This window comes from Cryptomeria japonica, chromosome 7, assembly GCF_030272615.1.
Source record: "Cryptomeria japonica chromosome 7, Sugi_1.0, whole genome shotgun sequence".
NCBI classification, from domain to species: Eukaryota; Viridiplantae; Streptophyta; class Pinopsida; order Cupressales; family Cupressaceae; genus Cryptomeria; species Cryptomeria japonica.
Window position 1 is genome coordinate 608,136,285 of NC_081411.1, and position 20,236 is coordinate 608,156,520.

The 20,236-nt window shown below is 38.3% G+C and overlaps 1 pseudogene; it reads right to left on the reverse strand.

The window, feature by feature from the left end:
* Positions 1–20,236, reverse strand: part of LOC131060637 (uncharacterized) — an 84,099-nt pseudogene that overhangs the window by 42,082 nt on the left and 21,781 nt on the right.

Here is a 20,236-nt window from a genome sequence, read left to right on the forward strand (position 1 = left end):
GCGACGGCAAGATGTTGGGCAATCTCCCAGTGCAGGCAGTGGGGATAGTGAGGAAGATGTCGTGGAGGCATCCTCGTTCGACAACAATGAGAGTGGAGAGGATGACAGTTTTCGCTTGGCTCCAGCCATGAGCCAACGGCCAGCTGAGGTTGGAACAGAGGGTGGTGATATTTCAATGGCCGAGGAGGTGACAAAAGGGGCAAGAGACAACAGCATGGCCATGGAAATGATGGTGGCCGAGAACCCTCTTGAGCAGAGGGATGTATTAACCCAGGTGATTGATGTCGTGGACGTGGAGGCATCACCGCCACCACCGCTTCGAGTGACCCCTGGGCAGGAGGAGACCGTCCCACACTTGAGTCCCACCCGTGCTGATGACTACCAAGAGCAGACGATCGACTCTTGGTTGTTGGAGACCCTTGGGGTAAGCGTGGAGAAATTGCCTGAACTGTCGTCGTCACCTGGTGGGGATGGAGGACTTGATACTAGCACTCTGCAGATTGGTGGTATGGAATCTGCTACAGGGAAGGATCTCCAAATTCCCAGGTCTACAGAAGAACTTACATTGCACAAGGAAGTTTGGGAAGGGAGGGGGGAATCTTCCTCGCCTCATACAAAAGAATTGATACTTCGGCTGGAGAGACCTGATCCCACAGACCCAATTGGCACCTTGCAGCGTTGTACGCTCCAGTTGAAGAGCATGGCGAAGTTCCTGAGTGGCGTCAGCCATATTGTGAAGAGTGTGGAAATTGGCAAGGATCCGAGGATATCTCAAGTGGCCGAACGCATGTTGTCCTTTGTATGGGAAGACTATGAGGGGGAATTCTTTCGATGCTTCACGACCAAAGGATGGCTGAAGACGGAGACTCCAGAGATGACGGATACCTGGATGAGGAGCATGATAGTGACAGAAGAGAGTGGGCTTTATGGTTCTATGCGGGGAATAGAGACGGCTTTTCGAGACCTAATCCTGAAGTATTGGTGTATGGCAGTGGTGCGGATGGAAGCTATGAAGACCCAGCGGGACCAAGCACTGCGGGAAGCAAAGAGTATCAAGAAAACATTGGCCCAGGAGCACTCTCAGCTTACCACATTGGAGGAGACAGTTGTCAAGCACGTGCAGGAGTTGGAAGTGAGTGGTAAGGCAAAGGATGAGCTGACAGATAAGGTAGCAGGCTTGGAGGCCTGATTGGCAAAGAAGGAGCAACAGTTGCAGGTGCAGGGCCACGAGATTCGGAAAACCTACAAAAAAATTGTTGAGGCTGCTCATATGGTCAAGCTGGCACGAGAGCGGGAATTGGCGGCCACACAGCGACTACAACAAGCGGGCACATCTCAGTTCACATTAGTTTAAGTTGTTTCCGTCAGTTTCCATTTGTTTGTCGTCTGGAAGACGACTTCTTTTTTTTGGGGGGGGGGTTGATGTTAGGCCGTAATTAGGGAATAAAACTTTTAAGTTATTGTTATGTGTAATATCCCGGATAATTTTTTTGTTTTAATGCAATAAGGATTACAAACAAACACCATAACCCATTAAGGTTAGAAAATATAATCTCAATACTGCTGAAAGTAACCCTTCCACTTTCTGATCACCAAGAGCTCAATCTGGGAGGGTGAGAGCATACGGTGTTCTGGGGAACGTTAGCACCATAAACCAGCTGAAAGTTGAATACAATAATGGGCAGCAAGCCAGCCCCTTCCGCTTATCCAGCGGGTAAACAATAAACTTGGCGGTAAATCAGCCAAGCGAACAACTCACCAAGACATAAATCACTCAACCGCAATGTTTCAGCAGGAGGACTGAATCACATCAAAGCTCAACTTGACCGCTTATTCAGTGGGAGGACCATTACAAACATGAAATCACTCAACCACTTACTCAGTGGGAGGACAAAACTTCATAACTCAATTACAGAGCAAATAGGCGGCTAAGCCAGCCTCTTCCACTTATATAGTGGGCAAACAATACCAGAAATGGTTAGTAGTACTACTACTTAACCTTACAATTCAGAAAGAGAAGATTAGAGATAATATCCAATGCAGATTACAGCAAGAAACAAATAACAATTTAACTCAAATCATGCTACTGCTGCTGTACCAAAAATCTGAAGTCAAACAAGCATAACTAGTCTCAACCGGCAACACTAAAATGATCATAACTCGCTCAAATGAAGTCGGAAACACACCAAATCAAATGCAAATGAAATATATAACCTGGACGATGAAACATGAACACAAAACCTGCAGTCCAGTCGCCTCAAAATAGCAGAATGCATCCCAATGCACCCCTGGAATGGTATGGCCCAGCTGAAAGGTACAATTTGCAACTAAAAATCCAATTCTCAAAAACAACGGCTAAAAAATTGCAAACTATATCGCCTCCATGCCACATTTTGATAGAGCCAATACCCAGAATGAAGAAACCACTTGGTAAAGAGGTACAAGCAAAATAAGGTTTCAGCAACTCCGCGACCAGCAGCAAGGAAACACTCCAAAATCCAAACCAAACACTCCACGCTCAGCAAAAAACTCTCTAACAGCAAAGGAAATACCAGAAACACAGCTAGGTACTATCTCCCAAGTACGAAACTGAGACTTAGCTAGGAAGCCACACTTCGAAGCTCAGATTTTCAATCGCCAAACCGGCAGCATAACAATGCAATTTCATAAGATACCAAATGAGAGGCCAAGCACCTGTATTTATAGATTTTTCCCTCTGAAATTCAAATGTAAATGGCGCCCAAAACCATTGAAATTCAATTTCATTTCATGTCTTAGCCTCCCCTAGACTTGGCGTTAATTTTCCCAAACTCTAGGCAAAGTTCGAACTTTTTCCTAGGTGACAACTTTGCGATATAAAATAATATAAACATGAAATATTTCATCTTTCTCAACGCCACCTTTTTAATGCCATAGACTTAGGAAAATAACAATATTGCTAGCAGATAGATATTATTCCTAAGTTGCCCCATAACACAATTAATCAGTAATAAAAATAATTAAATATCAAACCTTAGGCTAAGGAATCAATATTTAATTAAATAACTTATAACTCCAATACTGATTAATACCAAAATCAAGGATGAAGCTATGCGATGAAGACCACTAAATTGTGTTGAGTCGGGACCCTGTCAAAGACTGCTAAAAATAGAAATGCTCAACACAACCACTTACTAAAAATAGTAAGTCAAGAAATATTGCTCCGAAAAACATAATCTTCGCACCCAGAGAAAAAGCTTGGAAAGCTCAATAGAACTGCATCAACCAAACAGCCAAACCCTAACTTACTAAAAATAGTAAGTTTTGACTTCACCAAATAATCAAATGCATGTTGTGCCACCCTGGAGTTCATGGAAAACCCAGAAGGAAACCATAAGCAAAACTGAAGAATTCCCTCCTGACAAACCCTAAAAAGCTCGTGCAAAACTCCACAAAAGTTGGAAACTCTAATTCTCCTTTCCAAATAGCCTACGGGTCTCCGAAATAGGCCAATGGACCACTGAATGCACATCACTGAGAAGGGGACATTACATTATGTCTTTTTGTTATGTTTTGGAGTCGGTCGTGTGGGTTCCCGTGTTAGTTGTAACGGTTGGTACTTCCGCCAACCGCCAGTTAGTATATATTGCCATGTAAGGGAACCCCGGCAATGTGGTTGATAAACGGAATATTTTGGAGAATGCAATAAAGGAAAATCTTTCTGCCATATGAATGTTACTTGCATAGTTGTTTTGTCGGTATACGTTTTGTGCTTATTTGTGACTCATTCTGGAACTTAAACCATTCACAGAGTAGGGAACAAACAAAGTTGATTTTGAGCCTCCTCATTATTGAGAGTTAAGTTTATATGAGTGAACTTTAGCTTCTTATCAACCTACGTTGGTGTGCAAGAACTCTTCTTATTGCTTGTGAATTCCAACCAACCTAAGTTGATCTGCATGATGCTCTTTATCATCCTAAGTTGAAGTGTTCTTGTTTTTTCATTAATCTCTTGAGCTGAGCAACTTAGGTTGATCAATCTTCTTAATTTGCAAAAGTTATTCTTTAGTTGCTAAGAAGATAAAACCCTCTTAACATCGACCTTGCTTATGAACCTAAGTTGATTCATATCTTTCCATCCTTTTAAGAAATTTGCCTTCTTATCAACTCAAGTTAATTTGCACTTTATTGATTAAACTTTATTTCTTTCCAACTTAGGCTAGAGCGCAAGAGGTTCACTATTAGTTGAAGTCGAAATTATCTTCATATGCTCTTCATCAATCTTTCTTACCAACCTAGATTGATTCGCAGCCTCTTTCCTATCATTGAAGGTTGACATTTGAACTTAAGCACTTTCACTTTCCTATCAACCTAAGTTGATCCATAGGGTCTCATACTTAGACAATTTTTACTTCTTATCAACCTAAATTGATGCGCAGGTTCCCATACTTAGAAAGTTTTTACTTCCTATCAACTTAAGTCAATCTGCAGGGTCTCCTCTAGAACTCCTTATCGACCTAAGTTGAAATGCTCTTGATTAATCCTTCAAACTTGATGGTTTTGCTTTCTAGACTTGATCAACTTCAGTTTGAAGAACTATCTTTTAGTTTGTAAGGAAAACATAGCCTTTTCAAAATCGACCTTTCTTGACAACCTACATACTCAAGCAATTTTGCAACCTGACTACAACCTAACATCTCTTACTCATTAGCAAAGGTTAACGACTAAAGAAACTAATGCCAAGCTAAGCAAACTAAGACACCTAATCTAAGCAAAAAGTGAGGGTCCCCATTTGCAATGGAGTGATGTGTGAAAACGTCACAACAGGTGCCATGGGAACTCCCTAGCACCCCCAAGAAGGTTGAGGAATGTCCAAGCATCCCTTGGTCATCCTAAGGACATCAAAGTGTCCCCCAATGTCCACTATAGAAGGGGATGCACCTAAAATGTCCGCTACATCTAAGGAACACCTCAGGTTGTCCCCACTTGCCGGTGGTAGTGGGAGGGGCAAGGAAGAGCATTTCATCCTCATCCACGTATCCCACAAACATCGTAGTCTTAAAAACCTGTCATTTTTGTGGTGCACAAATACTGATGGAACAATGATTATTTCGTTATAATTAATATTTGTCACCCCAGTCTAAGAAATTTTTGTCCTCCCTAAAAAATACATTCCCCCATCCCTAAAACTCGAAGATAGGATATTTTGTATCTTTGTGGATGTGCCAAGTTGCTAACTATGATTAGATCATAGATATGAAGATCGGTGTACAACGAACTAAAAAGTAACCATATAAAAAGTTAATAAGAGAGCTTCAAGTAAAACTTTGTGGTAATTTTCATCAAGTTTTGAAGCACACTTTGTCATCCATCATTAGGATGGTATAAAAGAAGATAATTGATAAATCTAGGCTTTGAATTTGGTTGATTGATTATGAGATTGTATTTGTTGTCTAATTTGACATTCTCCTATGATTCGTAAAACCTTGTGTAAAAATGTTTATTTCAGCTTCCTTTGTGTTGTGTGATGAAATTTTTTATGCTTTATGCAATTTTGTCATCTCGATTGGATATCATCTTATGTGATTATCAATAATTGCAAGTTTTGTATTGTGATTGTTTTTAATTCAAGTGTTTGTGGCTTTGAATACTAAAACTCGAGTACTTGATTTATGGAGTCTAGTCTTGTGTGTAATCCTTTATTTTGTTGCACAGATTCCTGTTATCACAAAAGCTTGCACCCTTGCTAAGCTATCAACTCAGCAACCTTGTGAAACATGGAAACAACCCCGAAGTGTGGGACCTTGCGCGAGGGGGTTGAATCTCCAGAGAAGGTCGGCTTCCTTCTCACTCCATGTGCAGGTGTTGAACCAACTCAACACTTCAAAACTAACTCCTAAGCTACCCTAACAATTTGCAGAGGTAAAGGGAAGAGAGAATTGCTTGAAATAAAAGGAGGTGATGCACCAACAAGAGATTGTTCCTCTCCCCACCCAAAATGGCACAAGGAATCAACTGAAAAGCCCAAGAGATGCACAAACTTCAATTGCATGAGTGACCCAAACGCATGTGTGGAGGTTAGAATTTTCTAAGTGTCAAGAGGAGAGAAGGATTCCCACAAAGTCACACTCAGAAAACAAGCTAACACAGCATACATGTGAAAGGAAACCACAAACATACACTTATAATGGAGGTAAGAACACATACACGTCATACATAAGTTGAAGGAAGGCAAGAATGGAGATTTTCAATTAATCATAAGGCCAAAAGCAGTCTTGAAATTGCAGAAATGCAAAAAATAACTACAAGTCTTCAAGAGAAGAGAAAGAGCATAGGAAAGCTCAAGGCAGCAGGGAGAGAACCCTTTACAATGAGGCTTAACAGAGTGATATAGAAAAATGGTTACAAGGGTGATCATGACCCTTGCATGTCAGTCTGGAAGTGCAGGGAAGTGCATGCACTTGACTTGTATATGCAAGCAACATAGCCATACCCATAAAGAGCAATCTTGAGATGGTGGATTGACTAACCTTCCAAAGTCAGACATGACATAGTCACCAAGCATGGCCTCGTACCTCCTTGATGGAAATCCTGCCAAAAACACTTAATGCACCCTTGTGGCTCCACAAAAGAAAGTGCACAAGTTACCAAAGTTGTTAGAGCATTAAAAGCCTTGAGTGTTGATCACGCCATCCGGAAGTGTCGCCAGTCAGAAAGAAACTAGGAGACTTCAGAAGCTCGAACTCCCGAAGTGAGGAAGACAAGGGAAGGAGCAAGGAACTTCAGAACCTTGGGATTTCGGAGTTCCAGAGAACTTCAAAAGGCTAAGGAAAGAACTTTGAAACCTCGGGGTTCCAGAGTTCCGGGATAGAGAGAGGAAGAGAAGAAAAGGAACTTCGGAATCTCAGGGTTTCGAAGTTCCGGAGGAACTAGAGAGAGAAGGCAAAAGGGGAAGGAACTTCGGAACCTCGGGGTTTCGAAGTTCCAGAGAGAAGAAAGGGAAGCGAGGAAGAGGACTTCGGAACCTCGGGGTTCCGGAGTCCTGAAGAAAAGAAGGAAGAAAGGCTAGGAGGGAACTTCGGAATCTCGAGGTTCCGGAGTTTCGAAGGAAGAGCTAAGCTAGAGTAGGGAACTTCGGAACCTCGAGGTTCCGGAGTTACGAAGAAGGGAAGGGAAAGGGAGAAGAACTTCGGAACCTCGAGGTTCCGAAGTTCTGGAGCAGGAAAGAAAGCGGCTAAGGCAAAGAACTTCAAGACCTCCGGGTTCTGGAGTTTCGGAGAAGGGAAAAGAGAGGGCAAAAAAAAAAGAAAATGCAAAGGAGTATACCGAATTGATGATGACTAAGGAAAAGTGTGAAAGGTTTGTGTTTTCAAACGATGAATGTCTAAAGACACCTTCCGCAGTCAACAATGGAGATCAAAATTCTGAAGACAACCTGAAAATCCAACTTTTAAAACATATTGCAATCTTTTCGGAACCTCGGGGTTTCGGAGTTCCAGGGAAAAAGAAAAGGCCAAGGGAGGAACTTCCTCCGGACAAGGCAACACTTCACACTTCATGGTTCCTCTCTCCTTGATCAACTGGGGCTGCGCTGGTCCATGGAACATATCTCTGATCGGTTCTCACTGATGGACCAAGGGTGTCATAAAATGACAACAATTCCTATAATCTGCAATTTACCCACAAATCCATGTGTGTGCGTTTTCCAGAAAACCCATAAATCTATGAGAGGTAATGTTTGTTACAACTTAAAAACTTGTACAGAGGCCCAAAAGTTTTGAATTAGATGTTTGTTTTTTGTATTATTCTGAACACCCCGTTCAAAGCTTGTGAATATTATAAGTGCTATTAGCTATACATAACTTTGGTTGTTTTTTGCATAAGGGAGCTGCCACTTTCAATGGACAGAGAAATAGCATTGTTTCCGGTGACCTTCCCAAATTGTCATCGTCCATTGAGTGTCACTGTCCATTAGGCAAGTCACATGAATTTGTAGATAGAACTGGGTGATATTTTCAAACACAAACAAAGGGTTTCCACAATGTTCCATTTCCAAGGATTCGTGTAAAATCTGAGAATTCATGTACTTGTATCCATTTCTAACAACTTCGTTAAAATGAGGTAATCCTTCACAATTTTCTTTGGTAAGGGCTATGTGATTGCCGCTCTTGAAAACCTATGCACCCAAATCTCAAATTTCTTCAAAATAATGCTGATGTGTTTTGCATGCTTTCCACATTAGTTTGAACAAGAAATGGTGTAGGTGATCTTTTCAAGTTTAAGGACTGAAGTGTTCCATTTATTCTTTTTTTTTCCACCTTTCTTTTATTTATTGTAGTAGGAGATGTTTGTTGAGGTATCAAGAGACATCAAGCTTGCCCCTCTTAGTTAGACATGCCTGTGGCAGGGAGACACCTCCTGCTGGTCTCCAAATCTCCAAGATATATTTCTTTGAAAAGTATGTCATCCCCAATGTTACAACTCTCAAGGTTAAAGTGGTTTTGGGCATAGTTGGAAAACTCAGACTCAGCAAAAACTTGGCAACTTAAAAAAATTGCTTAAATTTCATTGGAAACGTTTTTTTTGCAAAATTCAATGACAAGATGTATCTAATGAATACAAAAGTGTTTTCTGTTAAATTTGATTGATTTGAATGCAAATTGAGTACAAAATCATCCTTATGTGGAATCCTGATATAATAGTTAGCTGAAAACTATTATGAATTTATGATGATTTCCCTTGAACATCATCATGACTCAGCATAATTCATAAATTGCATATTACAACATTTTACATTTTCCTACCGGTTGTGACGTTTTCACACATCACCCCATTGCAAATGGGGACCCCCACTTTTTTTCTACTTTCTAGGATAGTTATAGAGTCTTTTGCTATTAGACTTTTGTTTGAAGAAGTGCATTTTCTCAGGTGGCTAGGCGGTGATAGGGTTATTTCTCCCTCCTTAGGTTGGAATGAGGTCAGATTACTCTCATGGCTTAGGAGATAAATGATTTGGATGATCGCTCCATTTGATCATCATCTTTGAAGAGGCAAAAATCTAAGATGAAATGTCAATTTGAGCATAGTAGGTATGGATTTTTGAGAGGCAAGTCACTTGGATGAAAATTCGACTAAATATAGATCACTTCCTTTGCCCTCCCAAAAGTCCGAATTTCTTCTTTTGACCCCCCAAAAGTCCGAAAAAAATTTCTTTTGCTCTCTAGGAATCACGAATTACTTCCTTTGCTAAGTGATGTCTTTGATCCTTCCAAGCACTGATCTGACCTAGAACACATTTCTTTTGATCCCTTCAAGGACTGATCTGTACATAAAGAGTTGTTTGAAGGTTAATTGATAGTGATGCTTTGATATTCTTATAGTAAGGGGAAGACCTTAAGCAAATGAAGCAAGAGCCTTGGGCATTTCTTTTGCCTTGTCATGAACACAACCTTTCCTTTGCTCATAAGCATGAATGATCAGCAGACAGTTTGGGTTTGAAATCATTGATGAAGAAGATTTTTATGAGAGCAAACTTTTAAGATGACTTCCTTTGCAACCTATAAAGTCCAAAATACTTCCTTTGCTACCTAGAAAGTCCGAAATACTTCCTTTGCTACCTAGAAAGTCCGATTTTCTTCCTTTGCTCCTCAAAAAGCCTGAAATCCTTCCTATGGATCATGCTAAACAACAATAGATAATGGGGATCATTAGCACCAACATAGAATAGGGTACAATTTTGAAGCTTTAAAGAAAATGTTTAATTGTGCAATCAAGTTGGCTTCCTAGGGAATGGAGGAAAGAATTTTGTAAAAGATGCAAACAAGTCGGCCTAGGCAAGTGAAGGGACACACCTCATCCCCTTGAGCGCCTATAAAGGGCAGGTTGATCATTATAATTTTATCAGAAAGACAAAGCAAATTTATTTTTCATGTGCAAAGCAGCAATTTAAGCCTTTATAGTGCAGCGAATTTGATCAAAACACACTTTCAAAGAAGGAGATTCTGATTAGAAGGATTTTGAACTCATTTCCAACCCACTTTTGAAGGCAATCTAGGCGGAATTTTGTGAAAATTCACCTAAAATCAGACTCAGAATCAGATATTTCAGACAGTAAAATGCATTTACAGATTTGAAAGGGGGTTTCCACACTTAATTGATGAGGTTTTGATGTGATAAGGGTGTGTTGGATTAAGTTCATTATATTATTTTATCAATATGATTCAATATGTTTTCTTTTTCAGGTTTGATTGGAGAATCACAGCGGGGAATGAGGATGCATATTCAAGATTACATCAAGATGAAAGGCAATACAAGGGGTTACTCCACAAGTTAACGGTCTCTAACATACGGAGTTTACTATACTAAAGTATTCAAATGAACATCGAAGTAGCTCCAAGACATTCCAGACATAAGGGGCAATGGGAAATCAATCACCCCAAGATAAGGAATACTTCAGCAAAGCAAAGGCAAATCATCTCAAGGCAAGATAGGCAAGCAAGGGTAGAAGGTTGACTAGATCGTGATAGTGCCATCATCATCACACCAAGCTTTGAGACATTGAGTATCAAGAGATTTTGCTAGAGGCATCAACACTTGCTTGTGATGAGGTATCAAGTCTACCAAGCAAACTGAGGTGGCATCCTTGTCATCACCAACCAATCAAAAGATTCCATGTCAGCATGTCCAGATGCAATGTATCTGACTCATCCTATGGAGGCACAAACTTCAAGACACCTCACCTCATATTTTATCGGTTCACATTCAATATTGAACTTGAGCATAATTTTCTCATTGGCCAAAGAGAGTTGTTGTAACAAACCCTAATTAGGGTTTTCATCTTGTAATCTCGGCCATTGATTGTGAATCAATCTGAGCCACTCATTGTAAAGAGCTATCTATAAAAGGTTCAAATCTTCTCATTTGTAAAGGTTAATAAAAGGTTAATAGCAGGTTAATGGTTAATAGTTAGTAGTTCAAGAATATTTTAGTAGTAGATAGTAGCTAGAGTAGAATAGGAAGAGAAGGCAGAAATTGTTGTCAAATTTGTAAATAAACATCCTTTTCATTGAAGTTATGGTGGAATGTGTTGTTTCTTCTACAATCACATGGTTTATTGTTGGATCTTCATGTTAGATAAGGATAATTAGATGAATGAAAGAACCTTGTGCATGATCGATGGTGAAAATCATATATCCATACCACTAGCAATTTGTTGATTGTATGCTGATTGTAAGTTTGCCTTGTGTGGTCAACTGGAATCCTTAAATGAGCTTAACTTCAATTGCTATTCACACTTTGATATGCATTGCCTTGATGGTATCCTCGTTGTTGATAGTGATTTGAACATCATTTTGCTTTCCTTAGAAGATCGCACTAAGCTTTGTGGAGTTGTTTTGCATGTCAAAGCAATGCTTAGTGAAGTTTCATCAAAGGTTGTCCATTGCTCTTGCATTCTTAGAATTAGATTATATTTATTGAAACCTATCTCTTTTGCTCTTTATTTTCCAAGCAAATAGTTAGAATCTAAGTTCCGGCAACATCCAAACGTTCAACATTCAATTATTCAACATAAGTCCCCTTGGAATACCAGCAATCACATCAACCATTGAGTTTATCCACGAGTCAAGACCAAACAGTAGAAACCTTGGAGTTGTCTCATTTGATCGCGAAGTAAAGCATTTGAGAGACTTTATTCAAGAGAGGATAAGATACCTTGGTATTTCATTTTGTGTTTGAAGTGCATAAAAACACATCAACACTACCCTAGTCCAGTGAAAACTTTGGGAGAGGTTCTAAATTTCTAATAATTACATTTGAACTTTTGATACTAATAGTATGATATTTCATCATTGACCAATAATATTATCATAGTGTGAAATTTGTTGTCTAAGTTATTGATCCTGGACTCCACTCCTAGACCCCTCATTGTAATCAAATTTCTTTTATGACAAGAGATCCCAATAACTAGTGGGATTTTGGGAGTGGAGACCCCAATAGCTTTGAGGGGCAGCAATGGCAAGTTGCACAAGGTGTTAAATGGAAGAAAAACCCAATGATAGAGGGGGTGCGGGGAAACATTTGTTCCCGTGCAGGCCAGAAGTGGGGATCAGATAAAAAATAGATGATTTTTTGACAGGTCTGACCCTTTGTTTCACTACAGCCAAGTTTTTCCCTCGGACTCGCTGAGTTTTTGGTGAAAACTCGCAAACAACTCTTCAAGTTTTTAGCACAAATACCCAAGAGCAAAAGAGAATCACGAGTTTTTCTTGACTTGGCAAGTCTTCACATAGTCTTCCATCTATGGTTTTGGGTATATTCTACCCTCAAGAAAAGTGGACAATAATCTTCTCTTTTGTATGGTCTGTGCAATGTTTTTTTTGTAAATGATGTTCAATTCTCAATTCAATATGCAAGATATATTCTAGTTATAATTTTCTTGATCTATGTATTGTCTATTTATATGATAAATCTGATTATCTTCTTTTGTATGGCAGGTGAGAGGAGCATTTATTGATTTCTATGTCCTTTTTCTCATATGCCATATGATATATATATATGAGAGGGGAGGATCAAGCAGTGCCTTGACCGGTCATGTCTTATGGACATGACCGATCAAGACACTACTTGACCGCACCCTTTGGTATATAATATCAACCGGTGTTAAACATATTTGTCAGTCCGATATTAATCGGTGATCACATAACACATAACATATTTGCCAACCCAATATTAATCGGTGATCACATAACATATGACATATTTGCCAACCCGATATTAATCGGTGATCACATAACATATGACATATTTTCCAACCCGATATTAATCGGGACTTACGTAACATATTAACATGTTTAATCGATATACCAATCGGTATTAATGATGGCGTTTGGTATTGCAAAGTAACCGAAGTGAATCGGTGTCTATGTTAACCGACACCGATTGCTTAACTAATGGTTATATTCATTAATCATTGATCGGTGTATTACTATGCCACCTGATAGTTATATAATAATTACTTGTTGAGAACAAATCTGATATAGATCGGGATAGATGATTAATTAGATAACTATCGTTGATTACCAATATGCCATGGTTATCGATGAGGAATAATCATCAAATAAAATAGCTTGAAGTTTTTCTTAATGGTTTAATCGATAGGATAAATGATTGAATGAGAGACTTCATTTATCTCTCATTCAATCATTTATCTTACCGAAGCTATCATGCATTAACACTCCCTCTTAGCTAGGTAAGATAAATGCCAACAATATATCAAGCATCACAATTCAAATGATGATTAGTATTCTTTACACAATCTGACTCTCTGAGAAAATCACATCACCTAATCACATGATATGAAGTATCACTTAAACATGTGATACAAATGTCCATCACATCAATCTTGTGATGACAGGATATCACCTAAGCATGTGATATCAATATTGCCTAAACGCAATACTTAAGGATAATCATATGAGAAAGATTTAAATTCTCATTTTAGAAAATCATATCACCTAGTCACATGATATGAAGTATCACCTAAACACGTGATACAAATGTCCATCACGTCAATCTTGTGATGACAAGATATCACCTAAGCATGTGATATCAGTATTGCCTAAACACGCAATACTTAAGGATAATCATATGAGAAGGATTTAAATTCTCATTTTAGAAAATCATATCACCTAATCACATGATATGAAGTATCACCTAAACACGTGATACAAATGTCCATCACGTCAATCTTGTGATGACAGGATATCACCTAAGCATGTGATATTAGTATTGCCTAAACACGCAATACTTAAGGATAATCATATGAGAAGGATTTAAATTCTCATCTTATCCAAGTTGTGGTATGTGCACAAAACACCTTATACAAATGTTTTACCACCACACAATCATGGTACATCCATGACACACCAGAAATCCAACATGATAACTGGTTTGGACATTATAAGATCGTATACTTATAATGTCTACATACAAGTGTTCATTATCTTGAGAGATCGTCACTTCTTAGATATGAACCCAGGGGATAAAATCCAAAATGTCCTTTCATGACAAAGAAGTTTACACATTAAACATCTTATTGATATGCAAATACAGATTACAAAGCATATTACCTTTTTATCATACCTAAACCTTTTTTGAAGTGATCAACCTTTACTCTGGAAAGAGGTTTGGTCAAAATATCTGCAGTTTGATCTCCAGGGGAAAACCCTCCTACTCGAGGGAAAAAAAACCCAGCATAAAATGTCTTCTTTATATATCAAATATGTCTAGCAATAATGCAAGATACGGGCCCAATATATGTTGCTTCACTCCTTGAGGCAAATTTCACAAGAACAAATCTGATTGGCCTTCTTCACAGGATCGATCTGCTCTAGCTAATATATAAACTGCTCTTCAAATGAATTGAATGGATTAGAGAATGAGTTTGCATCTTCTATATATTTGAGGGAGGCACCCTTTTGCAAGGGGTTGGTCCTCAATGACACCATATGTCTCTTCACAAGGGTGGCCACTTCAATATCAACACTCCCTCTTAGCTAGGGAGGAATCCTTGTTAATAATATAGTCATGAAATGACATCCACCATGGCTACTCCTAGAGGGTGGAACAAGGGCCTCCACCTCAAACTTTTCCCTCACAGAGGAGTGTATTAACAAGGGCTTGCTCCTCAAACTTCTATCTCACAGAGAAGAGTGTATTAAGCATATCTTCATGATGGTGTGGCTCCCTCTAAACCTGATATCAACCTTCTGACCTCCTTGTCTAAGGTTGCTTCTGATGAAATGTTAGACTCCCTCTGAATCTGATATCAACCATCTAACCTCCTTGTCTAAGGTTGCTTCTGATGGAATGTTAGACTCCCTCTGAATCTGATATCAACCATCTGACCTCCTCTTCGAAGAACCAAATCACAAGAACAAACTGTATGGGTTCTTCTTCTTCAATAAATACTTACCGCCATCAACTCAGTCCTATGACTGCAAGCATTGAGTTCTTTCTCCCTTGAATGAAATCTCTTATGCTTCTTGGTCTATCCTTTCTTTATCTCGAAAGATCACCTACAAAACATGACTTATAGAACTCTAGCATGTACTTAGCAAATTCACCACCAGTAGCATGAGCAAGGGCCCCTATGGTCAACATTGCTTCCTCATGGACTGTTGCACTTCTGCAGGCAAATACTTGTTTATAGAATGGAAATGCGGAATCTCAGAATCTCCACTAAAGTCCCCTCCATATTCTTCTTGAATTCTTCATCACAAATAGTACTTCAAAACTCTATAGCCTAAAGAGCAACAAGCTCTTCATCACTTTTAACTGCTTTTGTTGTGATTCTAAAGATGTCCTGCATGTAAGGGGCAAGTTTCTCATAGTACGTTGAAGAAATTGAGCTTGTCGTGTGCGGACACCTACTGACAATGTTGATTCACAAATAATATGCATAATGTAATTGCATGAATTAATAACTACATATGAAATTCATGACCATTAATCAAACATGGATTACTTATCTCTTTGTTTATTAGTCTTCCTCACAATCCAACAATTGTTCATTCCTGATTCTTTGCACTTGATGATTTAGATCTCATTTGATGTTTTCTCTTTGATAAACATATTTTTAGTTGTTGTGTTCATCTGATATAACCAAGATCTGTGAGATGTTGAGCCCATATGCCACGCACACGACACTCAGCAGTATCAATGTGGCATAGATCTTCCTCAATAATCTTCCCAGCCATTCATTCAAATGAAGACCCTTCTCTGCAAATCTGTACATGCTATGGAAGGAGAGCATCAAATTGGTTTTGTCTACAGTAAGACCGTCGCTTCTCATGTCTCTCTCTGACTGGCAAATATATGAGTATTGTTTCCAATGTTGTGGCGCTAGCGCCAAACAACATTAAGGATAAACCTTAATGCCCAGTTCAATAGATGGAACTACCAGTTCATTTGCTCTAGTTTCATAAAGACATTTGTGACTGCATCTTGTCTACATGTAATTGCATCGTCTAGAGGTGTCTATTTCCGGTCATCTTGAACGTCTACTTCAGCTCTCTTCTCAAAAGCAAATGAAACATTTTTGCATGACCCTACCGAGAAAACAAGATGAAGAGAAGTTTCTCCATCTTCATATTTGTTTGGATTATTTATCAACTGTTTTCCTCCATCGCATTCCTCCAGCAAAAATCCTACAACTTTCATAATAGCATTAGCTTCAATACACTTTACAACATCTAGAGTTGTCAATGCATTATCTATTAAATAGAATGATCCAACCCAAGCTCCGCAATCTAATAAACTCATTACTGCCAATATAACATGTCCTACCTTCTTTTCCAACCGACTAGGAGCATGACCACCTGCTATAACGATTAGGAGTTTGTTTAGAAGATCATAATTTCCAATCTAGTTGTTGCTCTTCCACCTTGCATTGCTTTGCAGTGTCTGCTTGGAACATGGAAGATCATCTCTCCCGCATTTTGACGCTACATACTCTATTATCTTTGTAGCGCAACTGTATCCGTAACTGTGTTCACGGGGTGTGTGTACTATGTCATCGCCTCTACAAAAACAGCCTGAGATAATATCCATCAATTTATGTTTCATTACTCTATGAATGTGATAGACCTGCGGCATGTTGGAACCCATCCTCGTACAAAAAGGCACTTGACAAGATAATCTTGTCTCATGGTAGGAATGCCCGACAATTGATCATACAGTCGTTGTTGTCTGATGATAACAAGGCACTACGAACAAGTGTTCATCCAGAGTGCACTGGTTACTCCTGTGATCTTATGGACAATTAGAGACACATATCCGCCATCAAACTTTGACTTGCAACCTTCCTTATTGCCTTGTTCGATTCACATAGAATTGCTCCCTGGTGATTCCACAAAGAACTTGGCTCTTTAATGTGCAAACTGCAGTTGATTCCCTGAGAGTAAAGTCGATCTCCCTTAATATCCAGATTGCATTAGAATAGGCAATCGGGATATCCAAATCACCATGCTCAAAGAAGTTCCGACCTAGACGAGGAGTTGTTTGATTGCTTCAACAAATCTGATAGGATCTTTAAATCTAATGGCGCTACCCATTAGAAGAATTTTGATGTTTGAATATATGCTTGTTTGAATTTTCCACAGAATTGAACAGCCTCAAGTTCGATTTAACTATAGCTCTAATACCATGTAAATGATGTTCAATTCTCAATTCAATATGCAAGATATATTCTAGTTATAATTTTCTTGATCTATGTATTGTCTATTTATATGATAAATCTGATTATCTTCTTTTGTATGGCAGGTGAGAGGAGCATTTATTGATTTCTATGTCCTTTTTCTCATATGCCATATGATATATATATATATGAGAGGGGAGGATCAAGCAGTGCCTTGACCGGTCATGTCTTATGGACATGACCGATCAAGACACTACTTGACCGCACCCTTTGGTATATAATATCAACCGGTGTTAAACATATTTGTCAGCCTGATATTAATCGGTGATCACATAACACATAACATATTTGCCAACCCAATATTAATCGGTGATCACATAACACATAACATATTTGCCAACCCAATATTAATCGGTGATCACATAACATGTGACATATTTGCCAACCCGATATTAATCGATGATCACATAACATATGATATATTTTCCAACCCGATATTAATCGGGACTTACGTAACATATTAACATGTTTAACCGATATGCCAATCGGTATTAATGATGTCGTTTGGTATTGCAAAGTAACCGAAGTGAATTGGTGTCTATGTTAACCGACACCGATCACTTAACTAATGGTTATATTCATTAATCATTGATCGGTGTATTACTATGCCACCCGATAGTTATATAATAATCACTTGTTGAGAGCCAATCCGATATAGATCGGGATAGATGATTAATTAGATAACTATCGTTGATTACCAATATGCCATGGTTATCGATGAGGAATAATCATCAAATAGAATAGCTTGAAGTTTTTCTTAATGGTTTAATCGATAGGATAAATGATTGAATGAGAGACTTCATTTATCTCTCATTCAATCATTTATCTTACCGAAGCTATCATGCATTAACATTTTTCACTATTTTTTAGAAAAATGAGTATCTTATTATGTAAGCTTTTAACAAGCAGCTCATTTCAGTTAACATTGACAATATTTTCACAGTGCTTCTGGCAATTTCAGAATGACAATACAGCCAAACAAATAAAATGAATATGAAATCATCCCAAACTTTATTCCATCAGGTAAACATGGAATTCAAACTTACAAAAAAAAGCTTTTAGAAATGCAGCACAAAATAAGTGAGCCAGCAGCTCAACAGTGACAATGAAGTCTAGAAGCCTCTAATTTTAAGAGTTTTGAGTTAGTTGAATTGGCATTCACAATCCAGAACAAACAGGAATTTAGAATTATCGTAATCTTACTGCAGAGTCAAATATTTGATTAGTGTACTTATTTGCTGCAGCTATAGAGTGGTAACATATTGATTGAATATATGCAGATAGGAAAATGAAAAAGAAACCACAGATTAATTGCCATACCTGGAACATAATGATTATGAACCACCCTATCCAGTCTGTAGCAGCATAATATTGAGTGCATTAGATGAACTCCCAATGTTCCCTGTGCATCAGACTTTTTGTCTGTAGGAATGATTAAGGAAAAGGTCAAATAGTGCTTCAAAAAAGATAGGGAAAGCTCAAGCCAGAAATAGAATAGTATTAAATACCTGGCTCATTTAGTGTTTTGATATCATCCCTTTTCCAGTTAATCTCAATACCCCACTTCAACTTACGCCCAAGCTTAACTGACAAGATACTCATAATAGCCCCCCACCCAATATAACCACCCAGATTGGGCCCACTTGAGAGACATTCTGGACTGAGTTTTGCACATAAGTAGACTTCCCAGTTTGTCCATTTTTCTCAAAATTCTTCATAATATTCAACCTTCTGATATCTGGCAGTTTTAAGGTTCAAGTTCAGAATGAAAAGCAAGCATCCAAGAAGGTGCTGTAAGCATTTTTTGTGTAAATGCACTGGCTATGCTGTTAACAGTCCTACAAAACATAAAAATGCATAAGGGTGGCAAGTTTTCCTTCTAGTTCAAATATTATTGATAATATGAAAAACATTAATTGAAACATCAAATTAACCTCACAAGCATAAAACTAGTACACTGCATTTTTGTTTACCTTGGATGTAAGAATACCTGTTTTGATGAAGTTCAAGTTTCTATTAAAGAAAGATGAATAATACAAAAAATGAGATGCATCTAGAAACAAAGTCCATATATATCTGAATCAAACAAAATATTGATTTTTGAAAGGATAAAACAAGAGATCGTTTCCTATTACAATACTTCAACATTTAGCAAAATCACTGAGCCTGGCTGCACTTCTCTTGTAATTTCTATAATAATGTGACATCCAAGCTAAACAAAAAGACTCGTAAAATTTTGAAATCCATGGAAGAGTTCCCCTGGAGGTTATTAGACACTGATTTCTCAATGGTTGCATTTCCATCTAAGAATGAGAATTGTGTTTTATCAAATAAATTTTTTTAGTGCTAAGTTATAAACATATAACTACTTAGTTTATGCAACAAGGCAGCAGAGCATAAGTTCTAGCAATTTCCTATCATTAGTTTCTGAAACAAAGAAAAAGTTCCAACAATTCCCCTTTTTTTTTGGATTGGTGAAGATAGGGACTATTTAGGCTGACCCCATACTGGTGGTCATGAAGGGGACCTTCTCCACACTAACACACCCACTTTATTCAACATCAATCAACTTACAACCACTCACAACATATTCAACTTATTAATCAACTTAAAAGCCACAATGGAAGTCCAAGAGTCGCAACTTGGAATTCCACTTTTAGATGTCACTATGAGAATTCAAACTTGGATCTCCATCATGAGAACCCTATGGCTTTGCCATTTGAGCACCCTTTGACAAGTTCCAGCAATTTCCTATTATGACTACTAAGTTTCTCTATTATAACTTATGTACTCTGCCAGTACCATTGACCTATTTTTGGTCATTTTTGGCCATTAATACATTTTTTTTCTTTCCTTCTTATAGTACACTATAGTAAAATCTAATTAATGCAAGGCAGCAAACTATACAACTACCGAGTTTCTCTAATATAACTGTATGTACTCTTCCAGCCTCAGATCTATTTTTGGTCATTTTTGGCCATTTATACAAATTCTTTCTTT